The following is a 13,601-nucleotide window of genomic DNA, read 5'->3' on the forward strand; positions in this document are numbered from 1 at the left end:
AGGTATACTCTTACAAAATGGAGGCTATAAGGTATACTCTTACAAAATGGAGGCTATAAGGTATACTTGTACAAAATGGAGGCTATAAGGTATACTTGTACAAAATGGAGGCTATAAGGTATACTTGTACAAAATGGAGGCTATAAGGTATACTTGTACAAAATGGAGGCTATAAGGTATACTTGTACAAAATGGAGGCTATAATGTATACTTGTACAAAATGGAGGCTATAAGGTATACTTGTACAAAATGGAGGCTATAAGGTATACTCTTACAAAATGGAGGCTATAAGGTATACTTGTACAAAATGGAGGCTATAAGGTATACTTGTACAAAATGGAGGCTATAAGGTATACTCTTACAAAATGGAGGCTATAAGGTATACTTGTACAAAATGGAGGCTATAATGTATACTCTTACAAAATGGAGGCTATAAGGTATACTTGTACAAAATGGAGGCTATAAGGTATACTCTTACAAAATGGAGGCTATAAGGTATACTTGTACAAAATGGAGGCTATAAGGTATACTTGTACAAAATGGAGGCTATAAGGTATACTCTTACAAAATGGAGGCTATAATGTATACTTGTACAAAATGGAGGCTATAAGGTATACTTGTACAAAATGGAGGCTATAAGGTATACTTGTACAAAATGGAGGCTATAAGGTATACTCTTACAAAATGGAGGCTATAAAGTATACTTGTACAAAATGGAGGCTATAAGGTATACTCTTACAAAATGGAGGCTATAAGGTATACTTGTACAAAATGGAGGCTATAAGGTATACTCTTACAAAATGGAGGCTATAAGGTATACTCTTACAAAATGGAGGCTATAAGGTATACTTGTACAAAATGGAGGCTATAAGGTATACTCTTACAAAATGGAGGCTATAAGGTATACTCTTACAAAATGGAGGCTATAAGGTATACTTGTACAAAATGGAGGCTATAATGTATACTCTTACAAAATGGAGGCTATAAGGTATACTTGTACAAAATGGAGGCTATAAGGTATACTCTTACAAAATGGAGGCTATAAGGTATACTTGTACAAAATGGAGGCTATAAGGTATACTCTTACAAAATGGAGGCTATAAGGTATACTCTTACAAAATGGAGGTTATAATGTATACTTGTACAAAATGGAGGCTATAAGGTATACTTGTACAAAATGGAGGCTATAAGGTATACTTGTACAAAATGGAGGCTATAAGGTATACTTGTACAAAATGGAGGCTATAATGTATACTTGTACAAAATGGAGGCTATAAGGTACACTTGTACAAAATGGAGGCTATAATGTATACTTGTACAAAATGGAGGCTATAATGTATACTTGTACAAAATGGAGGCTATAAGGTATACTTGTACAAAATGGAGGCTATAATGTATACTTGTACAAAAGAAAATTATAAAGTATAACCTTACAAAGATGCTAAAATGTATACTCTTACAAAGGGGGTTATAAGGTATACTCTTAAAAAGGGGGGATATAAGGTATACTCTTACAAAGGGGGGGCTATAAGGTATACTCTTACAAAGGGGGCTATAATGTATACTCTTACAAAAAGGGGATATAAGGTATACTCTTACAAAGGGGGTTTATAAGGTATACTCATACAAAGTGGGACTATAAGGTATACCCTTACAAAAAAAGGGGGGGGGGCTATAAGGTATACTCTTACTAAAGGGGGTGGTTATACCGTATGCTCTAACAAAGAGGGCTATTTATACTTCGTAGTCACGCATAAAAAAGTACGTTTACTAAGCTTGTTTGTTCTCCTTTCCTTTTCATTCTTTATTTTAAGTAATATAAACTTAATATGGTCTGTCATCCAATTACATTAAGAAATAGACTTTTTGAATTCGGTCTCTGTGTTCAAATAATATTTTCTGGTCCGTTATTAATGGTCCACATAGTGAACCCTGTCCGTAAAGCAAATATATAGACGCCTTGCTGCATATTTATGGTTTATTATGAAGTTACAAGCAGAAGAATATTAATATGCCGTCTAATCGATTTAGTAGACTGTATCTGGCTTATGGGCAGACGCCAGTGGTCTTAGACTCTGCCAGGCATCTAATTTGTGTACGAGTACAATTGTGTATGGACATATAAGTGAGTTTATTATTTTACGGCAATAAAGGATGTGTGCGTGAACATTGCCATCACCAGATTTGTCTGCCCAAATGCTCTTAGACACCAGGAAAAAAACGGAGTTCATCGCAAGCACCTTAACCGACCACCTGATGCACCATGAATCTACATGTATGGAATATTTAAGACAAATGCCTGAACACCGAATGATGCAAAATGACAAGTCGCATGATAAACGAAGCCGGAATTGAAACACAATTTTTCATTTCTATAATATTTCAAAGCACACCGATCTAAATAAAAAGTGTCTACAGAGTTTCCATGTAAACAGTCATCACATTTAAATAGTTACTTGCTTTCAATAAAATGATTTATTGTGATGGATTCGCTCAATATTTCGTCCCTAATCCTCGCTTACTGCGAAAAGAAGTCTTTGGTCCAAATAAATTATTCTTTAATTCTTTCGTTTATTCGCCGTCCTCGATGCCCCTATTTGTCTGTCTGTCGTATCTATCTATCAGTCTATCTATCTATACATCTATCTATCTAAATCTATCTATCTATCTATCTAAACTGCAACTGATCCGTTGGCAATAAAACCACAAATTGGTCCTAGGTCATTATATGGGCCGCCTCCATTAGACTTTATAGCCCAAGAACCCAAAGTGAAATCCATGTTGTACTCCATTGGACTGTACAGTCCAAGTACCCAACATGAACTCCAGGTCGTACTCAATTGGACGGTACGGTCCAATTAGCAAAAGTGAAATTCATGGCTGACTCCATTTTACTGTACAGTCCAAGTGCCGAACGTGAAATCCATGGTAGATTCCATTGGACTGTACAGTCCAAGTAAAGTGAAATCCATGGTTGACTCCATTGTTTGCACAGTCCAAGTACCAAACGTGAAATCCATGGTGGACTCCATTGGACTGTACAGCCCAAGTAAAGTGAAATCCATTGTGGACTCCATTGTTTGTACAGTCCAAGTACCAAACTTGAAATCCATGGTGGACTCCATTGGACTGTACAGTCCAAGTGAAGTGAAATCCATGATGGACTCCATTGTTTGTACAGTACAAGTACCGAGCGTGTAATCAAAGGTGGAAAAATGCCTGTATGATTTAAATGCGATATTAATTTCAATTTGCTTAATTACTTTTACCCTTAATTCCTGATGTTGAAATTTGGAGTGGTGTTAATTTGTCCAAGCTAGCGTACAACATTCACTATTAAAGAAAAGAGGTTTATTCTTTAGCTTTTGCAATGTTAATTTTGTGTACTGGAAATCACAAATATGTTTATTTAACTTCATATTTTTCTGAGACTCGTCTTTGTTTATAGACTATATCAATGTACGAAGTGATTAAAACACTTAATAATAACTGAAGTTGGGTTGGCAAGAGCAGGTTACAAATTCCCTGTAAAACTCCTAAGCGGATGGGATTTTGGGAGGTGAGCTGCTTGTGAATGCTATTGATGAAGAATCGTTTCTTAAACATGAAGCAGTTACTTATGTTCTTTAATAAATATACATCTTCAATAAATTATCAAATGAAAGGGCCGCATTTAATTTGGACATATGCACATTTGATGGACAGCATCAATAGAAATGTGCGTCTGTGTGCATGTAGCCTACTGTGTGTGTGTGTGTGTGTGTGTGAGAGAGAGAGAGAGACTCTGCAATGATGCACATTCATATGATGTACATTCCAAATTAGTATGAATTAGAAGACTTTTTGTTCTAGAACTTATCATTTGTTTAGTTTATGTTTGACTACACTGTTATATCAAGGTGTATTCGTGCTCATTTCCTTTCAGAAATATGCTTATGATCTATATAAACCCCAACACTAGCCTTTGTTTTAACTGACCCTCCCTGGGGGCCCCGAGTGGCCAAGTGGTCTAAAGCGCTCTCCGTTAAGGATCACTGCCATCTCACCTCTGTCTGCGTGGGTTCGAGTCTCGGATTCGGCTAATGTGGGTATGTGAGAAAGCTTGCCAGTAGCTTCTCGTGGGTCGGTGGTTCTTTCTGGGGTTTTCCCGGGTTCTTCCTCCACCATTAATACTGGCCGCCATGTATAGCCTATCGTGTGCTGAAAAATGGCGTTAAACCCTACAACAACAACAATTGACCCTCCCCCTCTGCACCCATCTTTACTACGACAGCCAAGGATTGTTTCACTGTTTTCATTGGTGGATATGTTCTAACTATCATAATCTACAACAATTTAGTAATTTATATTGGAATTACAATTTAGTAACTTATTTTGGAATTACAATTTAGACATTTATATTGGAATTACAGCTGAAGAGAATCTTATCTTCTTAAAGCCTTTCTTTCAGGTTCTGATTTGTCTAACTGCAAGGTAAAATCAGCTGTTCGGTCCCGCCTGAATAATCCACCCACCTCTTAAAAAGTACATATAAAAAGGGAACGTGGAAGACCATATGTCAGGTCCGAAACTACTCTCTTCACTGATGTTGTTGTGGGGTTTAACGCCATTTTTCAGCACATGATAGGCTATGCATGGTGGCCAGTATTAATGGTGGAAGAAGAACCCGAGAAGAACCACCGACCCACGAGAAGCTACTGGCATGCTTTCTCATACACCCACATTGGCCGAATCCTAGACTCGAACCCACGCAGACAAAGGTGAGATGGCAGTGATCCGTAACTGAGAGCGCTTTAAACCATTCGACCACTCGGGGCCACCTCTCTCCACTGAATATCTAAAGTTCTGATCCATACATAGGGCCAGCTTGGCTGTTTCATTCTTATAAAATCAAATTGTGTGTGTGTATGTGTGTGTGTGTGTGTGTGCTCTAGTCACGGAATCTACTTATTAAACATGATAAATCGCGTTGTCATCGGTGTTAGTGTTAAGCAACATTAATGTAGATTGTAAATATTTTACGCTGATTTTTTTCGCCAATACAGATATAAACCAAACGATTTATGATTTACAAGTTTACAAGCGCCCAACCAATCAAATTGCTGGAAATCGTAATGAAGAATGAAAAGTTTAATTCTGTGTGTGTGTGTGTGTGTGTGTGTGTGTGTGTGTGTTATTTCTTCATTTTATTGTGCTGTACATGAAAATTCAACGAATATCCAAAACATTCACTGTCAGAAGTAACAAATTTAGACAGGAGCACATACATTACTTTTCTTTCCTGGTTATGTTCGTGGAAAATGACGAAAACAAAACGGAAGAAATGGAACATATGCATTATGTTTAGGATTGAATGTTGCCTATGGTATGCCTCTGGTAATTACTTGAAGATTGAGTTCCATTTTAAAAAATCATTAATGTTTGATTACCTTGCTGACGAATGCTATAGCCGGTTGATTTTCAGTGTCTGATGGTGGAGTCAGAATTTTAAGGTCTATTATATTTGGAAGATGCACAACGCAGAAACTGTTTTTAAGAAAACAAACACGAAGGTGTGACACGTATTGCACTAGACAGGAAGGGTATAACACATACCATATACTAGACAGATAGGGTATAAACATGTCACACTGTATAAATCAGTTTTCCTTCTTTGGTTTACGGGAACATCGCTATTTGAACTATTGACCCTTGGATCTAAAATTTCGTTTCTTGCCAAACCAGCCATTCCAAAAAGTGAGAGAATATAAGCATATAAAAAACGTTACCCAAATTTCAAACAAAAGTTTCTTTCTTTGATTCCTAATGACTCATCGCAAGTATAAATATAATGATTCGAGTGATTTTTGAAATATGTGCAAATTAAAGATCTTGAATCTGTTATGATTTAATTGTGTAGGATTTTTATTAAATGCCATTTCGATTCTTATAGTTCAAGTGTATATTATTTTAATAAACATTAGGGTTGCTAAGTGAAAGACGCAATTACCTTTGCATTACAAAAGTGTATCATAACTTTTCTTCTTGTGTTCTGCGTTAGCAAATGCAGTATTCAGTAACATTGTAGAAATATAGACAGCAAATGCAGTATTCAGTAACATTGTAGAAGTATAGGCAGCAAATGCAGTATTCAGTAACATTGTAGAAGTATAGACAGCAAATGCAGTATTCAGTAACATTGTAGAAGTATAGACAGCAAATACAGTATTCAGTAACATTGTAGAAGTATAGACAACAAATGCAGTATTCAGTAACATTGTAGAAGTCAGTAACATTGTAGAATTCAGTAACAATGTAGATGTATTGAATGGAAGAGCTTCATTATCAGCAGATTCTCCTCTGTTGACGTTTATGAGTCCATCATGAAAAGTGTTAATGCAGCAAATTTTCCCGTGATGACGTCAGAAGAACGGGTATTGGAAAGGTTGTCAGCTCTGATGTCAAACGGAAGCTAAAAGTTCCCAGGCAGGCGACCATATTAGGATAACAAAGATAATATATAATAATTCTTAAATTTTCATAACACTCCGGAAAACGGACATTGTAACATTTCTTAACGCTGAAGCACAGGTTAAGTTCATTACTTTAGGTGATGACCTTTTTTTTCGAAGCGAGTTATGATTCTCCGCTTTTCAGAATCATATTTAAGCAGCGCCTGTTGTGGGCGTAAAATTACATAGGATCTATAAATAGATGTTTACGGATGTGTTGACAATAAATAATAATTGTTGTTGTTGTTGTGGGGTTTAACGCCATTTTTCAGCACACGATAGGCTATACATGGCGGCCAGTATTAATGGTAGAGGAAGAACCCGGGAAAGCCCCGGAAAGAACCACCGACCCTCGAGAAGCTACTGGCAAGCTTTCTCACATACCCACATTGGCTGAATCTTAGACTCGAACCGCCGCAGACAGAGGTGAGATGGCAGTGATCCGTAACGAAGAGCGCTTTAGACCACTCGGCCACTCGGGGCCCCATAAATAATAATCTGAATAATAAGACTTAATGAAGAATTTTAATTCATTCTCATTGGCTGATGGGGTTTGCGCGGTTCAACAAAAATGCAGTAACTTCCTATTGGACGGGCAAGGTCACGTGAATAGACGAGTTCGAGATAAATTGAGTAGTAAGAACTGTCACGTTGGGTATGTTAACTTTAAGGATAACACACCTAATGTGGTCTTTGATACATTTTAGTGAGGATATATAGTTATAGCATGTAACGTCCTTTTATCTCATTTGGCTATAAATGTATAAATCAGAAAGAAAGAAGAATGGAAAAATTCAACTTAAAACACTATAACTATGATACGGAAGATAAGGACACCATAACAATAACACTAAAGATAAGAACTTCATTGTCATATACAACACACCTACTGATTATTATTTTACTTAGTGTTTTTATTTGAATTTTTAGGGGTGGGAGGGTGTGGGTGTTTGATACCAAAGTTAAAGGAGATGCCTAACAAATATGTTGCGAACAAATTAGGGATTTTAAAAAAAAATGCTTGCAATACGTACATGATATTTAAAAAGGTGTCGTTTCGCAATTTTTTTTTCTTATATTTATTCAAATTTAATTTAAAAAGGAGAAAATAACAGCACACGAAAATAAAAATACAAACGACCGATTATCTTTACTCCCTTAGCTTTAGAATCAAACTATCGCAGTCAGTGAAAATGACATTATAAAATGAAATATTGAAAATTAAATGTTGGTTTCGTCAGATTTCTTTCAAGTGATTTATGGAAGCCGGTGTCTCGCCTGCCTCAGTTCAATGATGTTTCCCGAACCTAATGTGCAAGCAGTTTAGCACAAACCTATTCGACACAATGTTGTCATTGACTGCGCTGTTGTCAGCACCGGGTTATTGATGCCACTGTCTCAAAATGGTCCTCTGAAGTACGAAACTAATATTGAATAAATACAACTAACGGAATGAAGCAACTATTTATCATCAACACGTGACTATAACTAAAAAATAAAGAAAACACGGTAATAGCCTCAAGAATACTGATTCGTGATGAATTAAGAACTATTGTAATAATGTCAGCAATTTAATTATGTCGCCTTATTTTCAGATTTATGTCTACTTCGATGAATCAACCTTAACCCTCAAATCTGTGACGATACTGATGGACGATATGTGGATGTGATGTCACTTGTTCATTAAAATGTGCAGTTTTTCAGCATGCAAATCTTTCTGGAACAAACCTGTGTACACTTTAGACACATACCGGCAACTGGTTGTCGTCAAACCGACCGTGCTGGACTCAGATATGCAATAACAATTTATTCGTCACAGGGATTAACAATATCAGATACCAATATCTGGATTATCGATGATCGCATCGAATGATCAAATATCGTGGTTTCCCGGCGACATGGACATAGGTAAGTTTAGAAACTTCACGGTACGTGCTCAGTAAACACAGCATGGATTAATCATGATAAGTTTACACGATTCAGCAACACGTTATCGAATTGGTCTCGATACAATTTTTTGTTAATGAAATACATTTGTTGTATAATGTACTAGGAAATATTAGCAAGATGATCTCTACGATCGAACATTTGCAGCAAGATGGTCTCACGATTCAACTCGATGTTGAAAAAATCAACGATGATTTTCAGATGATACAGCAGCGACGTGAAGAAGGCAGATATACAATAGCGGCAGAGGAGAGACTTGTCAAATTACTCCAACATGAAATGGAACTGTCGTCGGCGGATTTACACGAACAACATGATATAACTAAATGTGTTCCATTGGCAAGTACCATTGAGAAAATACGATCAGATTTGTGTCGATAATATGAAACTCAATCCGCTGTAAGTGCACGCGCAAGACAGCTAAAAATGCTAGTATTTGGGGTCCACTAAGATTCCCAGAGAATGAGAAGAATAACCCAAACAACAACACAAAGCAACGACAAAAAATGTTATGTTTTGGTTTCGGCTGTTACTTTTTGGTCATGGTTTGCCGTTATGGTCTGTCACGTACAAAGTAACAGTCAATTCTTCACCACGTGCGTCCAATAAATTATCTTCTTGGTCGGTTAGAAGAAAACTTATTTGTGACAGCGATGACATCATAAATAAACAGGATTAACGGGTACCTACACAATCAAATGACCCGGCGGGACATCTGGAGAAAAGCTGTAAAGAACATATCCCTGCTGAGCCTGCCCTAATGCTTGCCCAGACGCGATATAACTACCATTGACTGCGGGGCCCCGAGTGGCCGAGTGGTCTAAAGCGCTCTCCGTCACGGATCACTGCCATCTCACCTCTGTCTACGTGGGTTCGAGTCTCGGGTTCGGTCAATGTGGATATGTGAGAAAGCTTGTCGGTAGCTTCTCGTGGGTCGGTGGTTCTTTCCGGGGTTTTCCCGGGTTCTTCCTCCACCATTAATACTGGCCGCCATGTATAGCCTATCTTGTGCTGAAAATGGCGTTAAACCCCATAACAACAACAATAACAACCGTCGACTGCGTCACACACCAGATTTACAGAAATGATCTACGTGATATTGACAATGCCCGGCGATACATGACGACAACCACATGTTGGATCGTTATTATGTCGGAGAATATCTGTAAGGCCTTATTTTCTCCCATGTCTCGACAATCTTCTGAAACTATTCGTCAGCTCTATCATTGATGTACTGCTTCATCTTATGAGAATCAAACCCATATATTCGGAGCGTAATCACATCTTCTCCGGTGTATTTAAACCAATCATAAAATTAGTTTTGCTTAGCGGGGTCCTTCTTAAATATGATTGCCTCATGAATATTGGCTGCTAAACGTAAAGCATCATTACTCAGATTTCTTATATTTCTCATTTCAATTGATTTTTGATCTAAGAGATTTATTAGGGTATTCAAGTAGATACTTCTCAAACAGCTCTCTTAGTTTTGGCTGTGCTACTTACTAATCCAAGGTGACCGCGTTAGCGAATTTTGCTCCATGAAGAAATTAATTATCCAGATATATCCATTTCTCGAACAGATTTCTGTACTCTGGAGCTCTATCCCATCTAACAGGGGATCGTCCGGTGAATAAAAATCAGATCACGCTGGACGTGGTGTTTTAACAACAGCTGGTGCTGCCAGCGGCCATCCCAGCACAGTTCTGATTGACGATTTGTATATGTCAACGAAATAATCTGGCGTCGATATTTCTACGGCGGCGCTCAGAGTTGGCTCGTGTACCTTGATAGCGATCTTTAATTCTTTTCCTCTTACTGACTTAATTGTACGCTGAAGTACATCGTTGATTTGTTCGATTTGATATGATCCTGTTGGGATTGTAACGACTTCCCCAATTAGGGACTGCCCACCAGCTGCATCAGTGGTGATTTTATGTGAAAATACCAGTGAATTGTTGGCGAATAATTCACCAAAAGATTTTTCTGATATTAAGCCAACTATAATTAAGTCGTAATTGTGTTAGTGCGATCTCAAGTTTCCGACAATTACAGGCTTTTATCGGAGCTGCAAAACCAATATCGACTTCTGGCCGTGTTGACGTTGCTGATGTCATTGTGGTCGACGGAAGTGTTGTGTTAGCGATGATCTGTTCTAGTCTTGTGGTTATTTCTGCAGTCATTATAATCTATACGGCGAATTCTGGCACTGGCAACGTCGGCAACGGTGTGAAATATCTGCTTGTATCTTGCACTTGTAGCTCGATTCGCCCACGTGCGTCATAAGCATACTACTGATAATCACGCACTAATTCATCTTTCAGAACCGGTGTGTCCATGTCATGTTGCATCAGATACACGCTCGAACATACACACACACATATGTATATATATATATATATATATATATATATATATATATATATATATATATATATATATATATATATATTCGTTGTTGTCCAAAACGACAGCCGAGCCAGACATTCGACTTGCTATTAAATTTTTTCTCTCTCGGCGGCTACTTGTTGTTTTTTCGGTGATGGCACTCCTAGCTAATTCTTTCAACCGCTTATTTGCAGCTTGATTTATTATATTGCTGAAATTTGGTGGCATCACTTCGGTGCTGAGCAGTTTTACTGGAATGCTTACTTCAGTGTTGGGTAGTTTTACTGGCTATGGTCGGACCGCTTGCGGTCTGCGTAATAATCGTGCTAGTGTCTTTGACCGCCGATAATGCTTTACCAGCAAGATTACCAAGTGTCAATAGCCTTATCACGAACAACTTCGATGGCTTTCATACCTAATTGTTTTACAATCAGAATAGCTTTTCGGGCTATCCTTCTGAATAAACCCTGAAAAACATCGCCGAGTCCATCTAAGTAGATCATTTTATAAACCGGTAATCGTGAATTTATCACCCTGACGCTTTCAGGTATACGTTGAGCATTGTGTATAATCATGTTATTTAGTTATCGCCGATCTAATTGATCGCTCACTGTAGAACTCGTCGGTAATTTCATCGATCAGCGCCTGATAGACGCCACTGTCCATGACGCAACCAGTAAATTAACGCTGACAAATACAGCTGCTTCGTTGATGATTTCGTTTGAATTGTTGCCGGTTCGTCTTTCACCAGTCAGAACTTCTACTCAATCAAAATCAGCGAGGACATTATTGGGACAAATATTTATCTTGAATAACCGGCGATTCAGTGATCATATTAACACCTTGTTTCCTACGACGTCGATCACGAATGGCAAAGCCACTTCCGGTCGCTCCTTCAGGTGGTTCTTCCTCAATACGAGGCGGTCCAAACTGAAATCTATCTCCAAGTAATGGGGATTGTCTAGCTTCTTTGACCTGTTTCTCAAATTTTTCAAATAAAGGCTTATATTCACCACTAATTTGAGTTATACCATGGTGCTTTCGAAACAAGAAACGAGTCCAGATTTCTTTGTGTGACAGAGGCGGTCTCTGGGTAATTTACTGAGACTTTGATATCCTTCTGCAGCAACGACTATTGGGTTTTCTCGAAGTAATCTATGGCCTTCTGTAGTAAATTCGGCAGGTGTTTTTTTTTTAGAAGGTTATGGTTCTAGTTCTGGTTCAACAAGATATCACCTATCTAATCATGGGCTTGTTCTATACCCTTTATTGCTTGCTGTATTTCTTGGTGTAACTGTGGTTGAGCAGTAGCTAAACCAGCTGGAAGCTCTTTGAGAAACCTTTTGGCTTTGTTTAGTTCTCTTTCGGTTAATTTAGTTCTTTTTCGGTTAATTTAGCTGTTTGTTCGGTTGATTTAGCTCTTTGTTCCACCGACGGAACAGCTTTAGGGCCTTTTATGACTGGTTTAAATAATTGTTCTGTACCATCTGTAGATTCTATATGAGCATCCTGGCATTGCTGCAGCTGTTGTTGTAGAGAATCACGGACTGGAAGATACCTCTTCATTGCATCCAGTCTTGTTGAGCTAATTTTGCCATAGATTCCATAGAAAGCGCAGAATCACTCATTATTATTATTACAATGATTTAATTACAGATCACTAAGTCAGCAGATATACAAAATTTTACTGTATTACAGCAATGTAACATTTTCCAAATACAATAAATTCCCATGATCTCAATTTGACTCAACAGTTCAGACATTGCCTTGGTAATGTGTTTGCTCTAAAAATATATATGAGCATAACTCGCTGCGATTCCCGATTGAGGTCACATGGTTCAATATGCTAAATGGCTGGAATTTACAGGTAAAATTGTTTATTGTACACTCTGTAGAGACCCGTTTTGCCCCAGGCCATTGATGTTTCTAAATACATAATTTAAGATTAGAGGGTCATAACACTAGTCTAGAGAGTATGAAGGAACACAAGTGTTTTAGTGTCATCAACTGAAAGAAAATTGAAAATGAAACCTCAGTTCTAGACATGCACATACTCATAACATCTTGCTGTAATGAGACTGAACTGATGAGTAGGTTTTGTATTCACTGTGAATTTAATTCTAATTGCCGATACTTTTTGAGGGAAAAGATTGGAAGGAGTATGGTTTTGTGTTGTAATCAGGATGGTTTCAGTTTTATTATCATACATCTGCAACTTGTTACAGGTACTCCATGACTTCACATCGGAAAATCACACCTCTCTCTACCTTGAATGGTAGCATCAACTTCAGTTGGGTATCTAGATTTGTATATTTCGATGTCATGAGCATACAATTAGACAGATGACAATCAATGACACTTGAGAGGGTGAATGTACAGAATAAGAGAATTGGCCCAAGAACAAAACCCTGTCAAACACCAAAACACTGATCATCTGGGCTGGAATGTCTTCCATTTAAGGACACTTTATCCTGTTGACTAAGTATGACTCAAACCATAGAATACTGTATCGCAAATGCCAATCCATGCTGGAGATGGTGAAATAATATATCAAGATAATTGTCAAATGCTGTGGACAAGTCAAGGAGGGTGAGGACTGTAATCTATCCACTATCCAAAGCAGAAAGAACAGCATTAAGTACTTTCAGAAGAGTAGTTTCAGTACTGTGGCAAGGGCAATATACAGACTGTACACTGATAACGATTTTTAAATTATGATACAAGTTGGGAGAGAACAATCTTTTCGAAGATTTTTTACGTGAATGGAAGGTTAGAAAC

This window comes from Sinohyriopsis cumingii, chromosome 2, assembly GCF_028554795.1.
Source record: "Sinohyriopsis cumingii isolate HCF-2022 chromosome 2, ASM2855479v2, whole genome shotgun sequence".
In the NCBI taxonomy this organism is placed as follows: domain Eukaryota; kingdom Metazoa; phylum Mollusca; class Bivalvia; order Unionida; family Unionidae; genus Sinohyriopsis; species Sinohyriopsis cumingii.